A 13,907-nucleotide genomic window follows, 5' to 3' on the forward strand; every position below is an offset into this window, starting at 1 on the left:
TACAACACACACACACACACACACACACACACACACACACACACACACACAGTCCCACAGGGAGAATAAAACATGCTTGCTGGAGCTCAGAGTCATCAGAGGAAGATAAAATGACGTTTCATGTTGCAAAACACCCATATGTGGAAATATCACCCTCTGGGGATAAAATACAGACGTCGTTTTTCCAGAAAGGTTCTTTGACAGGGAATTCTTTTTAGGTTATTAATATGAAAGCACAGTGCTAAAGTATGAATAAAGCAAAACATTAACATCAACGATTCAGATACAATAAATAAATGCAGGTGGAACCAGGGACAAACACTTGTTCAGGTTTGCTGTGCTCGTATATAATAATAATAATAATAATAATAATAATAATAATAATAATAATAATAACAATAACAACAACAACAACAACAACAACAACAATAATAACAATAATAATAATAATAATAATAATAATAATAATAATAATAATAATAATAATAATAACAATAACAACAACAACAACAACAACAACAACAATAATAACAATAATAATAATAATAATAATAATAATAATAATAATAATAATAATAATAATAATAATAATAATAATAATAATAATAATAATAACAACAACAACAACAACAACAACAACAACAACAATAATAATAATAATAATAATAATAATAATAATAATAATGCATTTAAAAAGTATAGGATAAATACAATATTTAATTTTTGAGTTGTGGTATTTCACTGTAAAACTAAGGACTATAATTTTTTTGCATGCAAATTTGTGAATATGTATTTGTATGACTAATAATAATAATAATAATAATAATAATAATAATAAATAATAATAATTTTTAATATTTTTTAAAAACAATGAAAATACTTGATAGAATAAGATTTTTAAAAATTATAAAGCAACAATATTGCGATTATAATATATCATAATATTTAACTGTGCTCCCCATTGTGTCTCAATATAAATATATATTAATATAATAACGCTATATAATTAATCTATAATATATAATATAATATAATATAATATAATATAATATAATATAATATAATATAATATAATATAATATAATATAATATAATATAATATAATATAATATAATATTATAACATAACATAACAATATAATATAATATAATATAATATAATATAATATAATATAATGCTGCTTTAATAATGAGATTTCACTACAAAACAATAAAGAAATATCCATAATTTGCTTTAAAATGTTAAAATTACACCTAATTATAAGTGTATTTATACACTTAATTACCCTTTTACTTAATACAAAGTAATTTTTACTTAAATTACTTGTGCCTAATAAACTTTAGTACAGTTAAATGCACAGACATTTATGACTGAAATTTCAAACATTTATAGCACAGGAATACGTGTTAACCGATAAGCACTTCTCATTTCAAGCTGGTGAATTCAATTCAACTCGTCTTTATTTGTACAGCGCTTTTACAATGTAGATTGTGTCAAATCAGTTAGTAAATGGTGTGTTCTCAAATGAATATTAAAGCAGATGCAGATGTGTGTTTAACTGTGAACCAAAGTCACCCTTTATATGCTGAGTTGGTCATGTGTAAATGAACACAGCGCTGCGCTTCACTCAAAACATGCAGCACATGTATTAATTGATTTTAAACAGCCTGAGTGTTTTGGTAATTGCCCAGGTCACTACATTATATTACTGAAGTACACTTTGAGCATAACCACTTAACTAAATCAATGCTTTTAGATGTAAAATGTAAATGTGATTTCAAGAGTTCCCACTTAGATATGCTTGGCGTTTAAAGCAGGTTTGGCATGCTGTCCCGGGAGAGAACCCTGAGCTTGGAGATATTTGAGCCCTGGGCTCCCGCCCGGTCGATAAGCATATCAGGAGATCCGAGATCAGGTAGGTCTCGAGAGCTCCCCCTTTAGAAAAGGGAGGAAAAGGAGGAGATGGGGTGGAAGGGGGGATTCTTCCAAACGATGATAGAGCAGTAGGGAGAAAATGATCCATTTATAGTAAACTAGGATCACTCTGATTGGATTATTACTGATTACAGATGAGCGGCCAGACGTGCTCAATCATATCACGTGCTCCTCTCGAAATTAGTTTATGAAACTTCACTTTAATAAGTGGTTTGAACAAACAGCAAATGTACTATTTTTAATGTTTGGGTTCATCTGGTTCATGAGTCTGATCTAGCCTGGGAGTCTTCCCTAAATCATTCAGGTCTGCTTGCCGTGCTCAAAATGAAGACCAGCATAAATGATCTGTCATGTCAAAAGCATTAATGAGCAGAAAGCAGCAGCTTGATTGTGTTGACACTTGTTCTCTGGAGAATGGAGTCAGTCACATTTCTCCACTCTCTTCAGGGCTGATTTCTCACAGCTGTGTCCAGCTGATGACATGTCAACAGTGTTGTGGCGAATATTTTACACAGCATAGAATAGCTTGCTTTGCTTACTAATACAGTGGAAATTAGAGAATTGGTAACACTTTATTTTGATGGTCCATTTGAGTACTAGTAGACTGTCGGCTTATTATTTGCTGACACTGCTCCATCAACAGACATTTTGTTGAACACAAAAGAAGATGTTTTAAAGAATGCTGGAAACCTGTAACCACTGACTTCCAAAACAAATACTATAAGTCATCAATGGTTACCGGTTTCCAACATTTTTCAAAATAACTTCGGTTACACTTTATTTTGATGGTCCATTTGAGTATTAGTAGACTGTCTGCTTAATATCTGCTGACACTGCTCCTTCAACAGACATTTAACTGACCATATAAGTAACTTGGCAAGTACAACTTACACTAACTCTAACCACAACCTTACATTCAACTTATAATCTAATAAGGATATTGATTTTAGAGAGAGAACAGTAAAACTCACCCCACATTAATTAATGGGGTTCAAATTCAGTTAGTAACAAATTATAAACATTTAGGTGTGATGTTGGACAATAAACTGAAGTGGGATGTATGGACTGATTGTGTAAGCAAAAAGCTTCAACAGGAATTGTTCTTCTTAAAGAAACTATTGTTGACAACACATTGTTGATCATGTTTTATAGTGCTTTTATTGAAAGTTTAGCATCATGCTGTGTGATCTGTTGGTATGGAAATGCTTCTGAGGCCCAGATAATGTCACCGGGGAAGTTGCTAATAACAGCCAGTAAGTTGTTGGGAATAAAACTAAAGAGCATTGATAGTATATAAAGAAAGAGTATTAAATAAGGTTATCATGATTGTCAATGACAAGACAGATCCTTTATCAAACACCTTCCAATTGTCACCATCAGGTCATCGATACTGTGTTCCCAGGTGTGTAAGAAATAGGAAAAAATGATCACTTATACCCCAAGCAATTGAGTTTTTTAATTAATTCTCTATCCGTTGATGGCTAGTAGACTGGATATTTATTTAGAGCAGGGGTTCCATGTATATATATATTTATTTATATATATATTTCTATATATATATTTTCAACACATTTCTAATCATAATAGTTTTAATAACTCATCTCTAATAACTGATTTATTTTATCTTTGCCATGATGACAGTAAATAATATTTTACTACATATTTTTCAAGACACTTCTATACAGCTTAAAGTCTCATTTAAAGGCTTAACTAGGTTAATTAGGTTAACTAGGCAGGTTAGGGGAATTAGGTGAGTTATTGTATAACGATGGTTTGTTCTGTAGACTATCGAAAAAAAAAAAAAGCTTAAAGGGGCTAATAATATTGACCTTAAAATGTTCAAGCTGCTTTTATTGTAGCCGAAATTTTATTGTAGCCGAAAGCCGACTTTCTCCAGAAGAAAAAATATTATTAGACATACTGTGAAAATTTCCTTGCTCTGTTAAACATAAGCCGGTTTTAGGCATTACGGTAATCATGAAACTGAGGAAAGATTGAACTCAAGGTGTGTGCAGAAGTTAGTAAAGGTGTTCAGACTCTTATAAAAAAGCTTTGTGACCTGGATAAGTTACTTTACAGAAGAGTAATTAATTACTGATTATTAATTACATCGTTAAAATTGTATTAAAATTACTTTTCTAAGTATCTTGTATAAAAAGTAACTTAGGTACTCAATTAAGATCATGCACACAGATACACACAAACTTATGCACGCACACACACACACACACACACACACACACACACACACACACACACACACACACACACACACACACACACACACACACACACACACACACACATTTTCCTCAAGGGAACCAAAACAAGTGTCCCCACACAGTCAAAACTGACCAGTTATGCAATACTTGAGGGGCCCCTAAAACATGAGCAATTCAAAGTACACACACACAAACACTTGTACAGCTATCTTTTTGGGGTCTTCCCATAGCTGTAATGATGTTTAAACTGTACAGACTGAATATATTATCGCCCTACCCCAAAATCAACCAACACAGAAAACAATCAGCATTTTTACATTTTCAACACACTTCATTTTGCATGATTTACAAGTCATTTTCCTCATGAGGACACAAAAATATCCCCACAAGGTCAAATTTTACTATACTTTTGGGGACATTTTGGTCCCCACAACGTAAAAAATAAAATAAAAAGTATGCACACACACACGCACATCACTCTTGCTGTTTATGGGAAGTCCTGTCTTCTCATGGCCAAATTTACACACACACGCTGCTATGAAGTCAAACTCATTCAGGCCGTGGTAAATATATCACGGTTATTCCAGAGTCAGCTGAAGGGGGAGGTAAGGGCGGGAAAGCCCTGAATTAATTGGTCAGGCATCTCACACACACACACTCACAGTGCAGGCTCGGCGATGCTCTACTTTCAGCATGCTGAGTTACAGTCACCGAACAGACAGCACAAGAGAATTATAAATTAACCATTCAGCCCTGATAAACACAGAAAGAGAACCCTATTAATGGTAGACCAATCCCAGACAGAACAAACACAATCAGTCTCAGGTAAACAATAGTCTGATAATGTAATGTAATGTAGTTTTTCTCTGTGGTCTGTTGATGACAGCGCTTCTCCTCAAATTGCAAACGATCAATTGGATTGATCATCTGAACTGCTGCTGCTAAATTGATTTCCCTCTTTAAAATAAGGTCAGAGGAAAATGTATGAGGCCGGGAGGGATGTGAGATGCATTAAGACTCTGAAAGAGAACTCTATTTGCGGGAACACTGATAGGGCAGTGGGAACATTTTCAGAGAGGTTTTCATTCATGAAATTTAAGAATGTTCATTTTTGGGTGAACTATCCCTTTATTAAAGCACAGCATGCCATTAATATAAACCATTCCTCTAATAAAGAGAACACCACAATAGTCTAAAGCAAGGGTCTCGGGCAGTGGTGGAGTCCTAAAAAAAAGGTGGTGTACTATTACCCACCCAACCCGTTATAATTTTACCTGAACGTTTCAGCGAGACATCATTCAGTTGACTTCTAAAGTCTCACGAAATTTTCTCACAGCTGTGTGGTCGTCAGGGGGCGGGGAATGGCGCAAAATATAAATAAAAATGCACCAATTGCAACAAATTAAGATGAGTTAAAAAAACATTTGGTATACAGTTAAAGGGAATGCGAATACACAGAAATTAGGGAAGTCTAATCAGCAAAACAAGTGAGTATACCGAGGGTATACGCAATTATTGATCCTCAGAAATCGTAATACCCAAACAGCTAGTGGAAAAAAGTAAGCATACTAAGTATACGTGAGTATAGCCCTGACTACACCACTGGTCTGGGTCCCTCCGGCTTGAAACTTGCATCAAAAATATGACAAGATTTGGCCCACCAAATATACAGTGGGGGATAGAAGTATTGAACACGTCACCATTTTTCTTAAAATAACATATTTCTAAAGGTGCTGTTGACTTGAAATGTTCACCAGATGTTGGCAACAACCAAAGAAATCCATGTATGCAAAGAAAACAAAACGGATACGTTTATTAATAAAGTTATGTGTAATAAAATTAAATCACACAGGGGAAAAGTATCGAACACATGAAGGTCCCGTTTACACTAATACACTGTAAAAAGTGGAAACTTAAATTACTTTGACTTGTTACAATTAAATCATTTAAGTTTGACAAACTTAATTTATAACAGTTGTCAGTAATAATTGAAGTTAGTTATTTTAGGTGTAACAGGTTTTAGTGATTTATTTATTGCAAGTATAATTATTGTTCACTATCAATAGTGAGAAATACTTGTATTTGTCACAAAACATAAAAGTATTATTTTTATATTAACATGGGAAGGGAATTATTTATACGGTAGTATAAGTATTTTTACTATTATTATTACATTTACAATATTATATTAAATGATTTGTACTGTACTGTATGTTCCATTCTTGTTTTCTTAAATAAATCACTAAAACTTGTTACACCTAAAAAGACTAACTTATTACTGAAAACTGTCATAAATTAAGTTTGTCAAACTTAATTCCTTTAATTGTAACAAGACGAAGTAATTTGTTTAAGTTTTCACTTTTTACAGTGTACGGTTAAGCTTACGGTTAAGCTTCCGTCCACACTACCCCTGAGTTTTCGAGCCCTGAAAACGGAGCGCTTTGGAAATGCTGAAGAGGTCGTTTTCATTTTAAAATGCTGCTGCTGCGTGAAAAAACAAATACATCAGAGACCGAGGTGGGGCTGCAAACATTCGCCTACCTGATTGGGATTTTCTTCCTCAATATTTAGTGTACAAAGTTCAGTCTTGCATCCTTTGCTTGAAAGTTCAGACTTCGCAAGTTTAATATGGAGAACAAACTCTCGAGGACACGTCGGGTAAATCTTTAAAGGGAACAGCGTACAATATAACCTCACGTTATAAAGTGAATGACGTCAATTTGTCATATTCAAGCGTCTGTGTCTTTCATATGTTCGGCTCAAACCTTTACTTTACAAATCAAGCCAGTTTTGGGTTTTGGGCGTTAACAGCATGCCAGAGTGTGTGTGTGGTCACATGATGTGCGTTTTCATTGATGAGAGCTGTTCAGAAATGCTATGTAGATGAAATGCCAGTGTGGATCGTTTTGATTATAAAACGCTGTTTTAAAACTAAAATGTATTCGTGTAAACGGGGCCGAAGAAAGGTAGGTGTAGTTTGGCAATAAAAGCCCAGACAGTAGCTGAAATCTCTCAGTAGTCCTTCAGCAACCCTCTGCGCTTCCTCAGTGTAAATAATGTTTAAAGGGCACATAGTTTACTTCTTTTTTATGATTTAATATTATTATTATGGTTCTTCTAAGTGTGTCAGTTTAGGTTCTGTTTAAAACACAATTCAGATTTGTTTATTATAATGTGTTAAAAAGTGTCATGTTGGGGGCGTGTCCACAGCTCGCTGATTTATGGGTGTGTTGCTTCACATGTAAATTAGTTTTGGCTTCCCGCAAAAGTAACAAGGGGGCGGAGCCAAGAGCTCATACGCTCTGTGATTGCAACAGAGTCAGACAGGCAGACTGAGAGAAGGAGCTGGAGTGAGAGGATCAGCCTTCAGTCGTACATGTACGACTCGGACACGGACCAAGCAGAGAGTACAAAATCATTTGTGTCTTTGTACAGTTTTACAACTAACTGTGTGCTAGTTTCAAGTGCCGAGCTTGTACACAGAAACTAATAACCACGCACACTGAATTAACTTTGACTGAGGCACTGGATGCGCCGGTCGAAGCCGCGACACGGCACACCAGACACTCTCTGTGGCGCGGCAGAAACATGAAGTGTCCCGAATCGTCGCGCCACGCATTTTAGAATTCTAAACATAGGTTTCTATCAGGGTACACACAACGGCGCTTCAAGTCTGCAGCGGTCCGCGGCGCCCAGCCACCGACTTGAAGCGCCGTTGTGTGTACCCAGATAGAAACCTATGTTTAGAATTCTAAAATGCATGGCGCTGCGTCAGTGTCGAGCCACGTAGAGCGCCGCTTCTAGTGTGTGACCTGCAGGTAAGTTTGTTATTTTATTTCCAATGGAGAGATGCGCACATAAGGCAACGCGCTTGCACTTTTCCAGCTGCACCTAGTTAAGATCACAGGGAGCTTCTGTGATCGCGAGAAATGCAAACGGCTGAAGTATAAGGTAGACTCAATGAGAAGTACACATGTTTGCAAACCTACCTAAAGATACAACCAATAATTCCAATTAGAGCGATAATGTGGAGAATATTGATCTTGTGTTGAGCCCAATGAGCCTTGCATCAAAAAATAGAGCTAGCGTGTTCCTTTAGTGATATCGCTTCGACTCACGCTGAAAATGGCGGACGTGAATCAACAAACTGAGGATATGATGACGCGCCTGTCAATCAATATTGGTGGGTGGGGGGACCACACTCCTACGGTCTGAAAACTGCTCCAATTGGTCCACCTTTTTTATGTTGCTAAATTGAAAAAAAAAAAGTACTGGGTGTGCTCATATTACCCCAATATACGCTCGATACACTATATTTACACACATGTCTGTCCAAACAGCTTGAAAAGTAGATTTTTTTTTACCATAGGTGCCCTTTAGGTCCATAAGAAATAATATGTCAAAATTAAGTGAATTTTTCCTAAAGAACAAGCAAAATAATCTGGTACCCCAACACAATCTGATATCAAAAGAAAAAACAAGATCATTTTGCCAAACCCAAGGGCAGATAATTTAGCTTGTTTAGATAATTTAGCTTGTTTAGCTATAGTTTAGCTTAATTTTTTTCTATTATTTCTTAAAACAAGACAATCTTTTTTGCTAGTCTAGAAAATGCTTCTTGATTTAAGAGTTTCTAGATATCTGGACTAGAAACAAGACACGAACTCTAAGCAAGAAAAGCAATTTTGGCAGTGTTGAATGTTAAAATGGCCTCCTATGAGTTAAAAATGTTGAGATTTGAGAGCGCTGGTCTAAAGCAAACCTTGCTCTTTTGATCCGGTAAGATGAAAGTGTGGCATCTAAATAAAAAGGAGGCCAAAAAACGCAGAGATGCACGGAAAGTGTCAGCGAGCACATCTGAGCAGGAGTAAATGGGCAGCAGTGACTCACCGACTGGAGGAGATCCATGTGTGTGTGTCTGGTCTGTGGGTGTGTGCTGAGGGAGGGACTCATGCTGCCGGTGTCACGACACACAACGGGACGCTCTGTGGATGCGTATGTGCATGTATATGGGTGTATAGTGAAGACAGGCATGGGTCTGGCATCCTACAGCAGGCTGAAGGCCGTATGCTGTGATGCGTCTGAGTCAACAAAGCACTGGGTGACTGTGTGTACTGGTTATAGTGTCACGGCGGAGACATGCACAAGACACCTGCACAAACACTCCAACCACACTTCAAGTGCACACACAGAGTGAACGCATCCGTGACAGTCTGCAGTCTGAGTACACTACTGAAGAGATGTCATGAAGGGTGTTTTTCAGCACAATCTGAATGCCAAGTGCAATATGTATTGTCTATGGTAATACTGCGTGTTGTTTTATTGATGTGTGAGCTGATATTATGGAATATATCAGTCTCTGTGCAAACAAAAACTCATCTTGAGAGTCCAAAAGCAAACTCTATTAGTATGCAGTTGTGAGAATAAGAATGAGCTGAGGTATGAAAGCTAAAATAGCCTTGTGTGCAGAGATGTATAGTAACGAAGTAGAACTACTGCACTACTTAAGTACTAAAAAGGCTGTATCTGTACTCTACTGAAGTATTGTTTTTTCTCCTACTTCCACTTTTACTTCAGTACATATTTTCGATGAGTTTAATAATTTTACTCTACTATACTCTACTTTATAATCTACTAATTTTACTATTTTTTAATAATAATTTTTTCAGGGTTTTCACCTTTATTCGATAGGAAAGTAGAGAGAATTGACAGGAAAGCATGGAGAGAAGAGCGAGGGGAAGGATCCGTATAGGGCCACGAGGCGGAATCGAACTCGGGTCGCCGTGAGTGCATTAACCGTCGCCGTGTCGACGCATTAACCACTAAACCACTGGCGCTGACACTGATAGATTTTTAATGTGCTACATAGTTACTCGTTACAATTATAAAAATGTTACGAATCATTCCAAACCCACATTATCAATGCCACTGAGCTATCCGTAAGCGCTAGATGAGTTAACTAATGTTTGCCACACGCAGTTCATAACATGCTGCGATGTTCTCTTAACGTTAACTAGCTGGCTATCATAAAGGCTGTGTCATGCTGAATGGTGTTTTTGACCCATCATGTATAAATGATGGGTCAAACTAAATTAAGTGACTGAGCAGAATATAAAGAAACAAGGTTTACGATTTATAATATATACAGTTGAAGTCAGAATTATCCCCCCCCCCCCCTGAATTATTTTGTCTTTTTTTAAATATTTCCCAAATGATGTTGAACAGATTCAGGAAATTTTCACAGTATGTCTGATCATATTTTTTCTTCTGGAGAAAGTCTTATTTGTTTTATTTCGGCTAGAATAAAAGCAGTTTTTAATTTCTTAAAACCATTTTTAGGTCAATATTATTAGCCCCTTTAAGCTATATATTTTTCGATAGTCTACAGAACAAACCATCGTTATACAATAACTTGCCTAATTACCCTAACCTGCCTAGTTAACCTAATAAACCTAGTTAAGCCTTTAAATGTCACTTTAAGCTGTATAGAAGTGTCTTGAAGAATATCTAGTCTAATAGAATAGAATAGAAAACTTTATTCTCCACACGTGTGGAAATTCATTTTTGGCCTCCCAATCATCACAAATACAAAAACACAAACACAAGGCAAAAACACAAAGCTTCCTACACCACAGATTACCAACCCACCAATCTAGACATACAATCTACTTCATGGTCATTTATTCAGTATGGTAATAGCAGACGGTATAAAAGATTTCTTAAAAATATTTGTTTTGCTGTGGATACACTGTATCGTCTACCAGAAGGAAGCTTTTCAAATTTATAATAAAGTATATATGTATAAGTATATATGCATAAATAAATATTATTTACGGTAAGGTATCTGGTTAATGGTATGCTTCCTTAATATATACGGCGAATAACCATAAATGGACTTTCCCAGACTTCCCTGTATGGCACATCTTTATTATGCTGTTTGTTGACATCACTATGGATCTTTTTAGTTGTTTCCCATCAGTGATGTACATTAGAGATTTATGTTACATCTAATGTTGATAAACAGTGTTTATTTCATGGCTTTAATTTTATGCGTGTTACTATACTGGTGTTAATAGCTGTGTGAATGACACTGAGCACCTTCTATACACTGATACTCTTTTCTGCTTGTGGGGAATGTTGTTTGTGATGCGCTTTGGTTCATTATGTAACTTCCTCATCCCCACCTGCATATGGCTGTGCTAACGTGTCTGACTGTGTAACAAAAGATGTTGGTAATTCAAAATACAGACATATTACCTCTATAAATTAATAAAATACGGTAGTTTACTGTAAAAATGAGAAATTACTTTTACGGTTTGTACCCTATTTTTAACGGTAAAGTACTGGCAACCACAGCTGCTGTTTTTTACCGTAAATTTTATGGATTTATTATTTACAGTGTAGATTACATACACAGTACAAACAGCATCCATAGGATGGGTCAAAAAAGGTAAAACCTAGTGGTTTGACATCTAGAGGTAAATTATAAAGCTTTAAATACGTTATTACATAAGTGGACTTATACTGTAGATCAGTGCTTCCCAACCCTGTTCCTGGAGGCACACCAACAGTTCATATTTTGGATGTCTCTCTTTTCTGACCTATTAACTTCAGGTGTTGGAGTCTCTTCTGATGTTATAAGTTGATTCAGGTGTGTTTGATTAGGGAGAGGTTGAAATGTGTACTGTTGGTGTGCCTTCAGGAACAGGGTTGGGAAACACTGCTGTAGATTATAGTTTAAAATAAATAAATAAACACAAAAAACTGAATGTATAATAATGGAGTTGTCTTTTAAATGCAAACAAGACTCTCTTTAAACTTGGATATACCTAGGCATAGCTGAATTATAACAGTTAAGTACATTGAAATGGCCAAACCATGAGCTTCAAGCACCTTTGTTTCCTTGTTATCATGTAAATCTGGAGTGTAAAATCTCAGAAACACAGGACTATCACAACAGACTGTTACATGACACATCAGATCATTAATATGCCCGCCCCAGGCTGCGTCTGATTTCCTAGTGAGATTACAACAATGATCATTTCTTCCCAATCATTTTTAAGTCTATTTAAGCTTTTATTATTATATTTACGATGTATGATAGATAGCATGAGGCACAGAGATTGTGCATTATTACAGCTTGCTCAGAATGATAAATATGGGATTGTACATTTATTCAGCACCTCCCGAAGAGGCATAAGGTTTATTAAACTATATCTTTTATTATTTTCATGTGTATATTGTGAAATGTGCCATGCTCTTTTCTAATGAGGCAACAGACTCATGTTTATGTTTAGGAGACACACTACACTGCTGAATTAGTGTCTGATGCAAATCTATGTACCTCATCACATCGCTCAGATCTTATATGATACATCTATAAATACATCTCTGTCTCTTTTGTCGAGTATAATTATAATTCAGCCTATATTTGATCATATTTGACATCGAGAGAGACAGCATGCACTGATGTAAGCAGAGTCAAAGCAGAGCTCATTAATATTCATGACCATTCCAAATATGGTCAAACCTAAGCTTTTCATTCTAGGGGTTACTCCTGTGGTTATAAATAAGCATATAAAACCATTTCTTAACTAAGCCAGGTAGATATGTGAAAATAATTTAACACATGGGATCAATGCACTCTGTGGCACCTTTAAAATCAGGTTCACATTGCTAAAAGCACCTGAATTCATGTTTCAGCCTTAATCAAGGCGAAGTGGAATCTCCAAATAGTGTGAAAGCAGCTCTCCTGAGCCTCACTCTCCACGTCTCATTGAAGATCTTGTTTTAACTCCCCAGGAAGTTTAACTTCATTGATTCCCATGCTGCGAGTGTCAGGGTGACAGAAGCTCTTAATGCAGACAGCATGATGGACTGATCTCTAAGGCTGTACTTTGATTCCCTTTCAAAGAACAGCTCATCGCCTCTGGTACGAGACAAGACACAAATTATCCAAGCGCCTCCTGTTCTTTCTTACACCCCTTTCTGCATTGTTCTTAACACATATCTGTACATTTTAGCATAAAAAAGGAATCTTATTTCACGACAAAATATACGTTTTTAAAGGAGTAAAATACTAATTGCTTCCGTTTCGAATTTTCTATTATTAAAAGAATAGAAAACAAAAATCCAACAAAATTCATAATGTGACCCTAAAGACTGAAGTAATGATGCTTAAGATTCAACTTTAAATTAGAAAAAACTGTAATTTAAAATATACTATATAGAGTATTATATTAAAGTATATAAGTACTATATAAAAGTTATATATATATAATTACTTGACTTGAAGTTGATCATTTGGAAAAAAGGTGGATTTTTCCGATTAATCATCTGCTGAACCCCATCCCAATCATCACACATACTGCAGAAGACCTGCTTGAACCCGCATGGACCCAAGATTCACATTGAAATCAGTCAAGTTTGGTGAAGGAAAAATCATGGTTTGGGGTTACATTCAGTATGGGGGAGAGATCTGCAGAGTGGATGGCAACATCAACAGCCTGAGGTGTCGAGACATTTGTGCTGCCCATTACATTACAAACCACAGGAGAGGGCAAATTCTCCAGCAGCATAGCGCTCCTTCTCATACTTCAGCCTCCACATCAAAGCTCCTGAAAGCAAAGAAGGTGCTCCAGGATTGGCCAGCCCAGTCACCAGACATGAACATTATTGAGCATGTCTGGGGTAAGATGAAGGAGGAGGCATTGAAGATGAATCCAAAGGATCTTGATGAACTTTGGGAGT

General features: G+C 35.9%; 1 protein-coding gene across 1 annotated transcript in view; it reads right to left on the reverse strand.

Moving 5' to 3' along the window:
- Positions 1–13,907, reverse strand: part of LOC130218711 (LYR motif-containing protein 4A) — a 92,172-nt gene that overhangs the window by 56,623 nt on the left and 21,642 nt on the right. The window lies entirely within an intron of this gene.

The sequence above is a fragment of the Danio aesculapii genome, chromosome 24, assembly GCF_903798145.1.
Source record: "Danio aesculapii chromosome 24, fDanAes4.1, whole genome shotgun sequence".
Classification (NCBI taxonomy): Eukaryota; Metazoa; Chordata; class Actinopteri; order Cypriniformes; family Danionidae; genus Danio; species Danio aesculapii.